Source organism: Gopherus flavomarginatus, chromosome 4 (assembly GCF_025201925.1).
Source record: "Gopherus flavomarginatus isolate rGopFla2 chromosome 4, rGopFla2.mat.asm, whole genome shotgun sequence".
Lineage (NCBI taxonomy): Eukaryota > Metazoa > Chordata > Testudines > Testudinidae > Gopherus > Gopherus flavomarginatus.
The window spans coordinates 91,539,417-91,555,796 of NC_066620.1; positions in this window are offsets into that span (position 1 = coordinate 91,539,417).

Sequence of the window (16,380 nt, forward strand, 5' to 3'; positions counted from 1 at the left end):
ATCACTGTGATTCAAACCCCTTGAATCTTAAAACAGGGAGGAATGTCCCTTCCCCCCTCCCCTTTCTCCCTCACCCAGAGGCAATACAGATTCAAGCTCCGTGAATCTAAAACAAAGGGATTCCACCCTTCTCCCCTCTCTTACCCTTCCCTGTTAAGTACAGACTCAATTCCTTTGAGCCCCAACAAGGGGAAAAAATCAAACAGGTCTTAAAAAGCAAAACTTTTAATAAAAAGAAAGAAAAAAAATAAAAGTTATCTCTGTAATTTAGATGGTAAAAGTTACATGGTCTTTCAGCTTATAGACACTAGAAAGAAGCCTCCCCCCAGCAATATGCAATTTAAAATACTTCCAGCAAACTACACATTTGCAAATACAGAAAACAATCAAAAGACTATAACCGCCTGTTTTACTTAATACTCACTATTCTGAACATATAAGAGACTGTAGCAGGGAGATTGGCAAGAAACCTGGTTGCACGTCTAGTCCCTTCCAGGACCCAGAGAGAACAAAGCCAAACCCAAAAAACACAAACAAAGGCTTCCCTCCACCGAGATTTAAAAGTATCTTGTCTCCTGATTGGACCCCTGGTCAGGTGTTTTTTGGTTTCCTGTTTGTTAACCCTTTACAGGTAAAAGAGACATTAACCCTTAACTATCTGTTTATGACACAGGCAACCTGTGGAACTCATTGCCAGGGGACGTTGTGAAGGCCAAAAGTGTTTCTGGGTTCAAAAAGGAATTAGATATGTTCATGGTCCATCAACGGCTATTAACCCTGACCATCTTGGCTGCAACCCCATGCTCTGGATGCAGCTGCGGCTCCAGGCACCTACACTCCAAGTGCGTGCTTGGGGCAGCAAGCTGCAGGGGGCACCCTGCCAGTCCCTGCGAGGGCAGCAGGCTGAAGGCTGAAGGCTGCCTGACTGCCGTGCTTGGAGCAGCAAAAAAGCTAGAGCCACCCCTGTCTGGATGTCCCTAAGTCTCTCACTGCCAGAGCCAGGGACTGGACAACAGGGGATGGCTAACTGAATCGTTCTTTTCTGTTCATTCCCTCTGAAGCATCTGGCACTAGAAATTGTCGGAAGACAGGACCCTGGACTAGATGGACCATTAGTCTCACCCAGTACAGCCATTCTTATGTTCATCCTGAAGGATTTTATTAGCATCAGAGGGCCTATTACTTATGATCAAGAGCTGTAATAGTTTTTCTGTGGCATTTTTTGTATGCTTACAGTTGAATTTGTTTACTCCCAATAATGTAACATTGTTACAGATCATTTTTATGCTCACCTGGATGTATAGGAATCAGATGTTGGGTTTTTTTTATTTTTTTTAAGGCTGTGGTGGTCAACAGCTGGAGAGAACTGTCTGTTGCAACAATGTCTGTGTTAGAATCTCAACTGGCTCTCAATCATTCTTGTTCCTATTTAGAGTAGCAGCAAACTGTGTTCCACTACATATCTGTTCGCCGCCCCCAAGTCCACACCATGGAATCCTGCCCTGACCAGAAGGATTACTGCAGGAGCGGATACATCTGCCATTGTCTACATTGCCTCTTACTGCACAAGCCAAGGTAGGGTTTGACTCTTCCTGGGGCGAAAAAGTATAAGAACAGTCAGACTTCTGGTGCATGGAGCACAGTTGCACCTTGATTTGCATTTTGTTTCGTACTCTCAGTAAGTGTGATATAAAAGATAACATTGACTCTGGTGAACTGGTGGTACAATGGATGTATACCAACAGGCCACCACATAGCTTAGCACAATTAACAGTCCCTGCTGGAGAAGAGCCTGGCAAGAGGAGAGCATGTGGTGCATTGTCAGATCTTTGTGGAGAAACTTACACAACATCTGCTTGAACCATGCCTGGCTGGAGCCAATGCTTTTAGTTATTTTTTTCCCTCAAATACTAATTGCATTTCACAAGGCTTAATACAAAGGTAAAAGGGAAGAAGTGTCACTGCAGTTAAGTGTTTGCTTCCATTAGAGTATAAGGCTTTACTGTATCAGATGTAGGCAAACAAAAATAAAGTGGCACTCATAAACCACATTGCTTTGGAAAACAAAACAGAGGAAATAAACTAGAAATTAGAAAAAGGGCATTTGACCTTAATGGTAGTACTTTAATGATATAACTGGGATCCTCTGTGGTTCTTCCATTATGCTGGGAAAATATCAACTGCCTTTTCTATTCCAACTACAACAAATAAACGTGACTTGGAGGAAGTACCACAGACCACTGTGATAATTGTGCTGTCCTTGTGCTATATGTTTTTCATTTGCTTCGTTTATTCACCTGCTTGTGCAACGTGCTCTTGCTAACATTAACTCTTCTCAGAAGTCATTTTGTGTCTTATGCCTGCCATTGGCAGATCTCAATTTCTTGATTCAACTTCCATTCAGTCACAGATATTTCTGGATTTTCTGAAGGCAGCACATTTCTCTCACATATGTTTAATTTTAATTTGGTAAATATGCTTTACACGTGCCCAGAACAAAGCCATCGCTGTTAGGGAGAATGACGAAGCTGGACATCTTATCCTGGGATGGGTAGAAGTATACTTGTGTGACATTCTCTGAGTTTTGTGACTGTAGTAGAGGCTAGGTAAAGTTGGAAACACAATTTAAATCATCTCTAGGCCTTTTCAACAATTCCTGTAAGCTTCAGCTCTGGGGTTAGCTTGATCTTTTTGCATGATCTGCCTTGGAAGAAGCTGTTTTTCTTCAGGATCCTGTTTCATTTCTTTTTCCATGCATTCCACTTCTGGTTTTGGCACAGTGCACCCCCATGCTTGCTGATTATACTTATTGCAATAACCAGAGCACTAGATTAACTGTTTATTGGTGTTACAAGAATACATTCCCCATATGCTATAACTCTAAGCTGTAGTGTTGCTCACTAGAAACAGTTACTTGTTTTACCTGGAACACAGTATATTTAAAATAAAAACTTGAAAGAGGTACATGCACTTATTCAGATCTGCAACATCAAGCAGATCACTCATTCCAATTTTACTCAGAAATATTATTCTTCTCCACCTAAATATCACACTTTGAGGAAAAACATAGAATGCTGACATAACTTCATGTGCCTTGGATCATTATTACTTGATCTACACTGATTTTTATGCTTATTCAACCTTATACATCCATCACTGTATTTTTATTATAGAATAAAACAGAAGGATAAAATTAAGGTTGGGCAGGATGATAGCATGTGATCAGAGTTATTTGGTATTGGGTGACCTGGTTTAGATTCCTTAACTAGTTATTTCCAGACCTTTTCAAGGTATAGAACTCTTGTTTAAAATAGTGTAATTTGTGGGCAGGTGTTAGCTGGATTCCACTGAAACATACATTCAGCTTTAGCTCTGTCTTAAAAACAGAAGACTGTTGTCTTTAGAGGACTTTCTACAGACCATTAACACTAGTTAGACAAAACCCATTTTTAAGACCTCCATTCCCAGTAACGAATGCTAAAGATTAAATGTGGGCCATTAGATAAATGCACAGAACTACTAGATTAAACCTTAATATCATTGCTGGATTACTCTATTCTAAAGAAGTATTTTTAAACACACACAAGTTATTCACATGGGACAAAGCTCCAATAGCTGTGCGGCTCATCCCAAATGAGTGGCAGCAAAACCCCTTATACTCCCATATACAGTCATGTGTGCATGATAAATGCAATTTATCATAGGCAGCCTTATTTGCACTGTCCACTAACCCAGCTCTGCCAAGACTACTGACTTTGAAAACCTTTGAGCAGCTTTCAAACAGCTCCCAATTAAACAACAAAAGAAACCAAAAATAATCTCTCTAAGTCAGGAACTGCAGAGTGCCCTTTGGCCCCTGTGCTTGACCTCAATATCCTAAACTGGGAATCACTACAAAATGAAATTTGTTACACATCGTTTCATATTGTGAATTCCTGTACAGTCTGTGCAGTCTTCAGGAGTAGCAGAGAAAATTTCCTATGCCTTGAACCATACAGTACAATAGCTTGCAGACCACACAACATTGAAGTGTTTCCTTTCAAACCATTTAGTGTCAATAGGATTCAGTATAATAGATCTTCTCAGTGTCACTTGCATGCTATTATCCTTTCCTCAGAAGGCCCTTTGGCAAATCCCATTAATTTTCCCCTTTGAATGCAAACAGCAATCTTTGGGTCTAAAACCCCTCTGCAATGTGACTCTCTTTTTGATCCAGGAGTGAGGGCTCTGTTATACACCAGTGTCCTACCTTTATCTACACGTACCTGTACTTCATATTCTTTCTAAGCATCAAACTGTTCAAGGCTTTTTTTCATCAGTGTAGGTAATCTGTTTCTCTGAGCAGCAGTAGCTAGGTCAAAGGAATAATTTTTCCATTGGCCTAGAGGTGCGTACTCCAGGGGCTAGGTTGGTTTAACTATGGTGACAAGGGATGTGAATTGTTCACGCCGCTGAATGACATAACTAGGTTGACCTAAATTTTAAGTGCAGACCAGGACCAAGTGGCCCATAGGTTCTTCTGGGGAACAGCTATAGGAGGGCTCAAATTCATGCTGGGGGGCATATAGTCAGGTGGCAGATCTATGGCTCCTGAGAAGGACAGCTCAGCATCGGCCCTGTCTGTGCCCTTTCCACAGGGACAAACATATACACTTCCATAGTGAGTTCTTTCCTTGTGTTTAAAAATTGTCCAGCTTTTAAATCACTGGCCTAAATGTGTTGTGATCTTCCACTCTCACCTGAGAAGTAAGAAAGTTTTACAAACCCCTTTCCAGATGAAGTTTCAGTGTCTGAAAATAAAGAAAGCTTTTGGCATCTATATGTGAAATCTCCACTGCCCAGGCTGGATTCATTGTTTCCAATACAAAGTACATGTGAGGTACTGGGCATTGTTAGGTGTGTTTTGAAACTTCTGACCTGATACATTGCCCGCTTTGGTGTATTAGCTACTGTAACAGGGCCTCCTCTGTCCTGCTTCTATCTCAGTCGACAAACCATTCAGAGACTCTTGTGCTAGTTCAACACCCTGTGCAGTTTAATTATAATTGAGTCCCACCAGCTTCCCAGCATACCTTGTGCTTTTACAAGCAGGGGGGAAGCAAACTCTCTCTCCCTCTCACTGCATGCATTCCTCCTTTTCACTTCCTTCCTGTGCCTATTTGTGGGCTCTGGCTAGTGGCTTAATTAGCCTTTCTGCCCTGCCCCATCCACAAATTAGGCACAGGTCTGCCTCGTCAACTCCAATCTGCTATGCCTGACTGGAGCTGTTGTGAACAGAATGCCGACTCAGGGTTTCATACCTAGCACTCTGTCACAGTACCCAATACTTTAAAATTTTATAGAAATGTTTCGTAGCTTATTACTAATATCAGATTTTATCCAGAAATCCAACTAATTGTTGTTTCTTTCCTCTTCTACAGAAGGTTTGGCTATGTGCATTTGTTCTCTACTAATTCCGTTCAGGTTCCTGTTCCAGTACTTATCTCTCCTTTTCTAGTCCCACCTATTTCTTGAGACCATGATTATGTTGTGCTTGATGGGGTCATTAGACTTTAATTTCATCTACCCATTTAAGACTACAATGATCTGTTGTGCAGAGGCGTGTGTTCTAAGTTGTTTAAGCTAATGAAATGCCAGATCAGCCTTGTTACATAACAGTGTGTATAAAGTCAGCAAAAATTAAAAACAGACTGAATTAATCCCGCTTTCTCTCTCTCACACACACACACTAAAAAAGGGCTATTTGTACTGCCCATGGACAGTTTTAAAATCATGACTGGTAAACAAAAGGACAATGGAAAAAGAAGTTAATGAACCAGAGTTGGTGTGTTGGAAAGTAGGCCTATTTTGCAGAAAGAATATCGAGGGGATGGGATATTCTGACCATCACCCCCTTTGAGAGTCCTTAAAAAGAGGCTTCAGAGTGGATCACAAAAGTGGAGGACAATTGAACTGAAAGTAGCCCCCTCTTCCATCATGGCTACGATCTCTACCATCTCCTGGAAGCTTGGGATCTACCATCCACCGTGACATTGCCTTCATGGAACTCATCCTGATTCCTGAGAGATGTCCTGACCAGGCCAGAGAATGTGAACCAATGACATTGTTACCTCCACCACCTTTGGATAAATCCTGATCAGCAGCTGGGATGTGAACCTTGGTTTCCTGGTTGCATATCCTCCCTCCTGGCTAGGGTCCTACCAAATTCATGGTCCATTTTGGTCAATTTCACCATTATAGAATTTTAAAAATAGTCAACACCTGAAATTTCACAGTGTTGTAACTGCGGGGGCCATGGGGGGCTGGGGGTGGTCACAAAGCTGTTGTAGGGGAGGTCACAGGATTGCCACCCTCACTTCTGCTGGGCTCTGTAGGCAGTGCAGCCATGGAGCTTCCTGCAGCTGGGGAAAGTACCTGGAGGTGGGCCTTATCTCTCCCCGAGAGTGGCTGTGTAGGGGAAGAGGAAGTCCCATCCCTCCCCAGCCCCACCGGGACTAGCAGCTGGAGCCTGTTGCATAGTAGGATACCCCAACTGGGGTGTCCACAGCTCTGCCCCATTCCTCCCCTTCAGTAGCTAGATTTCACAGGGCAGAGCTGTTTTCATAGTCCATGATGCATTTTTCATGACTGTGAATTTGGTAGGACCCTACTCATGGCCTTTTCCTTCCTCCACCTTACTTCTTCTATTTCCCATCTGTCCCTTTTGGCCTTCTGTTCAATACGAGCCTGGCGAAGCTGCAAAGACTGCATCTTTTGCAACATTACTGTGAGCCCACAACAAGAAAGGCTGCTTAGGACATTGCTTTTAGCTGCCTGCTCCTAGTAAAAGTTTGCAAGGTCTCTGAGAGGCTGACCACATGGTGTGCTGTGCCTGTCTTTCTCCAGCAGCAAGGTTGTATATGAGAGTCAGCACCAGAAACAGCAGCTGCATTTTCTGCCTTTGTTGTTCTTTTTTCTTCCTTTTGTGTGTGGTTGTCTTGTTTGGTCTTCCAGGAAGTAGGGTCGGACTCTAGCAACAGCCACCCCAGCCCATCTCAGCCAATTTTTTCTCTTGTCACCAAAAAGGATAGTTAATACCATCTCTAATGCTATATAGAAGACAAATCCATTTTTCCTTTTAAAATCTGTTGTGATGGACCTGCAAAGCAGGGGACTACAGCTTCCACCAGCTCCTCCCCCTGGATATCCCTTTCCTCCTGGTTAAGCAGGGACTATCAGCCCCTTCCTCATTGCATGTCTCTTTCCCCTGGCTGGGTAATGGAGAAAGTCTGAATGGGGAAATGGTTGGGCTCTGTTTGGCAGTGGGAGCTGCATGGCAGCAGAGAGCAGGAGAGAGGCCCCAGGAACTGTATGCAGAGCTGCATGTGGAGCAGGCTGTGACTGCTGGACATTACAGCTGGTGCAAGTCTGTGTGGGGCTTATGAGGAAGCAGCAGGGGCTGGGCAGGAAGCCACTGCAGAGCCCGCCCCCCCAATGAGAGACATTAACTGAGCCTGGCTTGGAAACCTGCAAATGCCTGTTTGCTTGAAGAGACTGGACAGAACTAAGCACTAGGCCTGAATGGCCCTGACTCTCATCTGGGCTGCCCCAGGGACCCAAACCAGAACCACTATTGCTTACTTTGAACTGTAACTGTTTAAGCCTCTGTACCCAGTGTACCTGCAACCTTTCACTCTCTTCCATACTAGTGAAATGTCCTTTCACTCAGTCCCATGTCTGAGTGGTTACTGGGATCCATAAGGGCTAGTGCCTTCAAGGCCTGGCTGCTGAAGCCCCTGCAGGAAGACAGGATAGTGGGCTAGATGGACCCTTGGTCTGACCCAGTAGGACCATTCTTATGTTCTTATGCAGTGCTTTCCTCCAAGACACAGTACACCTGGCATGCTACTGGCATCCTAGGGTTTTGGGATACGGAGTAACCCCAGCACTTGTGCTCTTTACAGCTAAAGGGAATAAGGTATTTTGTTACCATAAAAACCTTACTTACCACTTTCCATGTTAAATGTTTAGCTGCTGTTCTCTCTTCCTTTTTTAAAATCCTTAATTGGTTATAAAAATTTAGTGTTTTTGTAGCCATGTGACAAATTAGGCTGAGGTCTCTGTACTCACGTCCCAAATCATCTTTAGTGTTGTACAAATGATAAGGTCATGTTAACACCTTTGAATCTCTGGGCCCATTTATTCAATCAGAATTACCACAATAGATCCCAGCATCTTCCCTCTATAATTTAACTGGTGGCAACCATGTCTGCTCTCAGAGCATTGCAGACTAGAGTATAGCAGACAAGCTTTTTCCAGGAGATTAAGTGTGCTGCTTCTGCAACACTCACATCTTCCACTAGCCTGAGCAGCCATCCACTCCAAAGTTGCTTCTGCACTCAGGTGTGGTACAAAATTAATAACAAGAAGCTGTCTAAAATAAAGTGCCTGCACTCTACGATCAGTCACTAATCATTTTGCCTTTCAGAACTACGGCAAAATGTCCACCAGAGATCTGCATCAATGGTGAACAAATCCTTCAATGCTATTTATAGTTTGAGAACATGATCCTGTTCATTTGTAAGGCTACCATTCGGCTTGTCTGGCTTCTTCATGCTCTCTGAGTTTATCAGTTGCTTTAAAGAGTGAATCAAAGAGAGGAGGATGATGCCTGAGCTGAAAATACAGTATAGTCTAGTTCCTCTGCAATGGCTCTAGCCACACATGTTAAGTGCCCATCCTATGTCAGAAAGCAGATGCCTGATTTACACTTGTAACATGCCTGAAAGAGTGAATATTTATTAACCATTTGACAGGTGCTGTACAGTACTGTTTAAGGTTAGAAAATACAGGCCATTGCAGTCTCTGCACACATCCGTTTTCACTTCTGCTTTGTGGAATGGTAAACAGGCTGGTCCATGTATGAATGGACAAACCCATCCCAACCTGGTTCGTTACCTGCACTTTGAATACCTTGCTGCATATCATAGAGTGATGTGGATTTTGTACTACACTTCAGAGAACTGGGAGGAAAAACACAGGCAAAATTACCAGTCTTCGAGGATCAACAGATTGTTCCACTATCGATCCTCATGAATCCCACCCAGATCTCAAGTAAGGAATTGGAAGGCTAGTGCAAGTCACCAGTACTAAACATCCTAAAACAAATGCAGAAAGACATGTTTTCTTTGGAAGAAAGAAAGAGTAAATGCTGTTAGGTTGGTGTGTAGGAAAACTGAGTAATATATTCATGACAAAGATACAGAGAATTTAGACAGAAATATAAATACTCTTGTTGGAAGGTTGCAACATAACTGCTTCTGAGAATTCACAACAGTAACACCCAAGAACCCAAAAACATAGAGAGAGAAAACAGGCTGCTTCCTAAGACAGAAAGATACTACTCATCTCACCTTGCTTTAAACTTAGCTCATGTGCTTTGTTACAGAAGCCTCTAACTTGCAAGCAGGACCTAGAAAAACACCCACACCTACAGATGCCCTTGCAACACAGTCCTCGGTATGCCATCCCAAGCACAAGAAGTGAAGCATTGAACTTGGGCTATTGAAGACAAGAAATCTGTAGTCCAAGTGGAAATTAATAAACAGCAAACAGGATCCAGGAAGAAATGGAAAATCAGGAGGATGGAGAGAAAAGATGAAAGTTTTCCTCCTCCAGAAGGAGAGGCAGTAGGAGAGATGCTGTCGTATACAAATGATGTTATGTATTTGCCATAGAGTTCTCTCAGCCTGATACTGAAATAGAAGCTCTGACTCAGCAAAGCAGTGCTTCAAGTTAATGACAAGCATAAGAGCTTTGCTGAATTGGGGCCAGAAAGAGTTCATTGAAGCACTTCTCCAAGGCCTCTTGATGATAAAATGATTATTGCTGCTTCTGGGGGGTTATTTTAAAATTTCAAGACTCAAAGAAAGGATCTCCAGATTAACTCAGTAGATAAATTCAATTTACAAAGGAAAGAAAAATGTATTCCTTGATGTCTGTTCCTCCACTCAAAGGATGATGTCTATTTCTGCGAATAGAAGAGGGAGGGAAAAGATATATCTTTTGCTCTTAAGTATCCTGCAAGACTCTAGCCATCTACAGGAATCAAATAAATGTTTTCGGTAATCAAGAGGGAGCAATGCCATTGTTGGGTCTTTCAGAAAATCAAGATGGATCTAAATAATGAATGCATAAGCCCAGCAGAATTCCATAGCAAAGAGAGAAACCAAATGAGAGGCGCAGAGCTGAACTCTTACAAGCTCAGCTTTTACTATTTTCTTGTTTAAAAAAAAGGTAGTAAAAGAAAATGTCGATGAGAGCTTCAATATTAAAATGTGTGTTAAATTTATAATAAAAGAGCCTTTGTTGGGATTAGGTTATGTTTGTAAGAGGAGAATAAGAATACATTTTCCTCTTTAAGCAATGTTATAATCATACAAATTTAGATACTTCAGTGACTGAATATGTAATTAAAATCCCTCAGGTGGTTGTAAAGAAGGGAAAACTGGAGATTAGACAAAGTTCAGTTACTGAGGAGTGCAGGATTTCCTTATGCTTTTTGGGGCAGGGACATCCTTTGGTTTGATATTTGTACAGTACCTAGAACAATAGGGCCCTAGTATATGACAGGGGCTCCTAAATGCTATTGCAATATTAACCACATTCATCTTCCTTTGATTCTCAGAGGTTTAGGTGGCAGGTGGATGGGTGGAACTGGCCTGCTGCCCAGCTATGCTAAGAAAGCTCTTTGTTTAATTGGTGCCCTTTAATTCCCCCTCTCCACCATTTTTGCTGCATGTTAGAATTCTGTAACTTCTTTTAATTAGTTCCTTTATTCCCTGTTATGTTGGCTTGTCTACCTGGGGCCTGCATAAAGAGAGTCCGCTCTGAGGGAAGAGGGATACAGGAGATAAAAAGAATCAGCTTAGGTTAGCCACATGCCTTTACTCACTCAATTGATCCCTGGGAAGGAAAAGAGGGGGACATCCCCCTCATTACTCCCTTGGTTTAAGAGCTTGTCTACACTTGAAATGGAATACAGATGCAGCGCTAACTACAGCAATGAGAGGAGTTCTCCGTTGGCTTAGTTAAGCCACGTTGGAGTAGCTATATTTTAAAAATAAAATACAATGGAGTGGGATTGGACATGCGTGTTCTATTTATGAAAAGGAAAAAAAACCCAGATTATTATCTGTACCATACCTTTCTATTTTAAATAACACAGACCTTATCTGAAAGGAGAGAAATCTCACAGGTCCTGGGAACCATACACCAATCTGCTCCCAAAGGAAAACCAGAGTTCATTATTAATCTGTCACTAGATCTTGCCCAATATGTCAAGTGTTCTGCATATGATAGGAACTTTAAATGGGGACCAGAATTAATAGGAACATAGATAGGACTTGCTATACCAAATCAGACCTGTGGCCTATCTAGCCTAGTATCCTGTCTCTGAGGAAGACATTTCTTTTTCTTCTGACCTACTCATAACTCAGGGCCTCTTCTCCTATAATTCGGCTTCCCCTCTCTGAGACATGACCGCTCATTGTCCCCTCCAGTGCTCTCATTTAGATCCTCATTGCTCTTTTGCTACTCTATGCTAGTGGTGGATATCTGCACTGTGTGGCTGATGATTGGCTGTGGCTCCTTTTGGCTTCAGGATTCAGGGAACATAGACAGACAACAGCCCCTGTGCATGCTGCGACTGTCACACCCACATCAGTCACATGCAGATTGGGCTGGTTGCTCTTAGTGATGCATCACCTCTTTTCCCAAGTCACCAGATCACAAAGAGATGCCACTTTAATGTAACCTGGTGGAAGCTGGGGAAACCAGGATGTGTATTGTTTGGAAGTGCCACAGGGAGACATGCTGGTGGGGGCAGAACGGGATGGTTCTCAGTAGAAAGTCGAGAGTGAATGTGTATTTGCCTCTTAGGCTAATATTGTTTTCTTCATTCTAATTAAGTTCCTTGTTCAGTGTAGAAGAAAGTGACTTTCTGTCTCTTTTCTCTTCTCATAACACCAACCATTACCCCAGGCTAAGTCCTTCCATTCTGGCCTGACTGGCCAATAGCACTACAGTACTAGCCAAAACTATTTCATACTTTTATTACAAAAAATAGTGTTTCATATTGCACACAAAAATTGAAATCTTAACTTCAGCAGTGGGGGCTTCAAGGCAAGCACCAGGTATCACAAGAATCTCAATAAAATCACAAGAGAAGGCAACTGTGGGACAGGAGACTGGATAAGGCGGGGAGGTAGACATTAATGACAGGGGATGGCAATAAAGAGGGATAGAGTGACAGCTCCCTCCAGTGGGAAAGACTGATTATGTGTGTGCTTTTAAGGTTGAGTTTTGAACCTGAACTGAAATGATCACACACAATCAGTCTGGGAGACTACCTGCTAACAACTCAAATCAGAAGGCAGATCAAACTCCCACCTCTCCAGTTCATTATTTCTTAAAAGTCTTATTATTTTTAAGCTTATCTGATAATTTTGGGGAGTGGAGTGGAGAAGGGAATGGTCTGTTGCATGATTTTTGAAGGCTTGGTACTGGCAGTACTGGCATGGCTGACCACAGCTATCTAGCTATGGGTCTCTCTCATGAGTCCTGGAATAAAAACTTTGTGGATACAAGGGCCCTTGTTTACCTGGAACCCAGATCTCTGAACTCATAGATTCTGCTTCCTGACATGGAGACTGAACTGTTACTTCCAGAGAAATGGTCTTTCCAGGTCTGAGTCACTGCACATGGCAACAGGACATTAGTATGGGAAGCTTGCATGGCTACTTCCCAACACTGTATCTAAGCCCATACCTTCTCTGATGCAGAGCTTAGTGTGTTTCCACAAGCATGTTACTCCTGTGATAGTTGAACTGCTCTGGGAGTAATCTGCTCCAAAGTGCCGTCTAAGCTGTTGGCTTTAATTTGTAAAGTTCTCTGTGCTTTGGAACCTGACTTCCTAAGCAGGGTAGGCTTGTCTAGCAGTCAGAGCAGACGACTGGGAGTAGAGAGACCTGGGTCCTGTTCTCAGCTCTGTTACTCTCTGGGTGACCTTGAGCAACTTGTTTTGTGCCTGTTTCCTCAATTTTAAAATGGAATGTAAAGTGGTTTGAGATTGTTAGGGGACTGGTGCTCTGTGATTGCTATGATTGATCACATTAATGCCTGCTTCTCTCCATACGCACCATCACAAAGACTGAGCTCAACTGAGAAGCTTCTGCTGATAATGCCTGGATGCATGCATTCTTGGGGAGGGGAGGTAGGGCCGTTATGGCAGAGAGGCCGCCTGGGGTGGAACTTGCTACCTGCAGCATTCTATCCATTCTCAAATTTACTAACCTTCAAGGTGCAGTAGAAAGAAGAGCTTTCTGGTTAAGTACTTGTTTGACTATGGACCAACATGGAGACGGTTTCTCTTCAGAAACTCTGGGGCAGTACAGGAAGGGGCTGTTTGTGCTGCCCATTGTTGGCAGTTTAATTTTGTGTGCTTAGTTTTTTTAATTTTGTCTGTCCCTGTAAGCCACAGCAATGGGTACACTAAACATTTAACTTCTCATAACAATCTAGCAAGGAAAGAATCCTAAGTGCCACTTATTTGTATTGTTAAAGGGGACATTTCTGCTGAAATGATCTCCTGGGGAGCTGTGCAATGCAAAAAGAGTAGAGTTGGTGCTTAGGGAGGCATAAGAGAGGGAGTATCTGCTGGAAGATAATACAGTTGGCTATTTCCTAATGTTTCTTAATGAACCACTGTAGTTTACGACAAAATGAGATTGGGGCCTAAAGTAGAATTGGGGAAAAACAACAACAAAGTTCCCTAAAGCATGATGGAATAGAAAGATCCTTTCCCCCCTTATGTTTACATTGATCTTCAGAAGTGCGACTAAAACTGAAGGGAAAAATGTGAAGGATCTATAGTAAAGTCATTTTTTCTCATTTCCTTGGCACTTACAAATTAAATCTTGTTTTAAAATAAAAAAAAGTTTGACTCCAAGTAAGGGCCTTAAAGGCAGTAATATAAAATTATATGGATGTTTAACTGCACCATATAGCTGTGCTGTAATTAAAGCAAAGTACCTCACAATTATTTCACCAGGTGGGTTAATATATTCAACATTCATGCATGCAAAATGAATATTTATTTATTTTAAAGAAGCTCTATGTTAAAAAAAAAAAAAACCAAAACAAACCAAAACAAGTGAATTAGCAGCTCAGGTTCTGAAAGATGAGAAGAGGAGCACAGAAAATCTAAGCGTTGTCTCACATATAAACAATGCAAAAACCAACACTGATTCTTTACTTGCATAGTTCCTCTTCCTAAGAATACTTAGCATTTATTGTCTTGGCTGCTTTACAGACTTTAACCATTAAATCCTCACAACACATCAAGAGATTAGTACTTTTGAGCCCCATTTAATTTTTTTTAGAGATGGAGAAACTGAGGCAGAGGAGTTACGGCCAAAAGTTTCAAAGCTAAGTTGGACACCTGAGTGCATATTTGGGGGTGTAAATAAAAATGGCCAGACTTAGACCCCAGGTCAGCAAAGTACTTTAGCACATACATAAGATTTCACATGCTTAAAGTTAGGCACATGTTAAAAGCTTGTTGCAAGAGGGATTAAGTGCCTTGTTGAATCAAGGCTTCAGCACGTACTTCATTTTAAACATATGCTTAAGGGCTTTCCTAAATTTGGTTCCTTACAGTGGTGCTGAGCACCCATGACTCCAATAGGAGTCACTGGGAGTTGCATTTTTTGGGCACAATAGACTGTAATCGTGTTTTTTAAATAGCTAGTTTATAGGCAAGTGTTGGATTATGAAATCTTCATGCCTTTTTAATATGAAAATTATATATAATAGTTGCCTGGATGAACAGAGGCAGGGCAGTTTCTTTACTGCAGTTTGAAATAGGTGGTGTGGTCCAACTAGTGACTGGGTTCACCAGTTCAGCCGGAATAAGAATGAACCTCAATCTGTAATCTAAATGGAAAATATTTAAAGAGGAACTCCTGAGTGTGCTCCTGAATTAGAAATAAGTTGCTTCTGGAGAGCTCTTTGCAAATCTGACTGACGTCTCAATTGAAAATGAGCTTGGTCATGCTACCATCATGTGGTGGTGGTGGTGGTGGTGGTGGGAATCCCAACGCTTTGTCCAAGTTGTAGCAGAATTGTAGAAGTGGACAGGCCAAGTTCTGTGGGGAAGCGTGAGAGATCACTATCTGATCTATCTCACTAAATGCATTTGTCCCTGCACACTTAGGCAGGCCTTCCCATTATGGCTGTCTTCACTGCAAAAGAGATACTTAACTTGAGAAATACCAGTAGAGACAAGGCACAGTTAGGTAGCTAGTTGAGCTGAACCATAGGTATGGGAGAGGGGCATAGGGTTGACCTCAGCTAGCTACATAAAGGTAAAAACTACCTGTGCCTTGCCTCTGCTAGGAGTTTACACTGAGATAGCGATCTTGACATTAAAAACACAGACACAACCTATATCACAATCGCTCTTCCTCTTCTATTTGAAATGAAGAGGACTTTAACTTCAGTCTCAGGGTACGTCTACACTACAGGATTATTCCGATTTTACATAAACCGGTTTTGTAAAACAGATTGTATAAAGTTGAGTGCATGTAGCCACACAAAGCACAATAATTCGGTGGTGTGCGCCCATGTACAGAGGCTAACTTCAATTTCTGGAGTGTTGCACTGTGGGTAGCTATCCTGTAGCTATCCCATAGTTCCCGCAGTCTCCCCCGCCCATTGGAATTCTGGGTTGAGATCCCAATGCATGATGGTGCAAAAGCAGTGTCGCGGGTGATTCTGGGTAAATGTTGTCACTCATTCCTTCCTCTGTGAAAGCAATGGCAGACAATCATTTCGTGCCCTTTTTTCCTGGATTGCCCTGGCAGACACCATAGCATGGCAGCCATGGAGCCCGTTTTGGCTTTTGTCACCGTCACTGTATGTATACTGGATGCCGCTGACAGAGGCGGTACTGCAGCGCTACACAGCGGCATTCATTTGCCTTTGCAAGGTAGTAGAGAGGGTTTCCAGTCATTCTGTACTGTCTGCTGTGCCATTGTAAACTGGCGATGAGATGACGGTTATCAGTCGTTCTGTACCGTCTGCTGCTGTCATGGGTGCTCCTGGCTGACCTTTGCTGAGGTCGGCTAGGGGCGCAAAGACAAAAATGGGAATGACCCCCCGGGTCATTCCCTCCTTTATGTTGTATCTAAAAATAGAGTCAATCCTGCCTAGAATATGGGACAAGTGTACTAGAGAACCAGAGAACCAGAGAGCACAGCTGCTCTGTGTCAGGTCCCGCAGAAATGATGAGCTGCATTCCATTCTAGGGGGTGCCCCTGCAACAACCCCACCCTTTGTTTC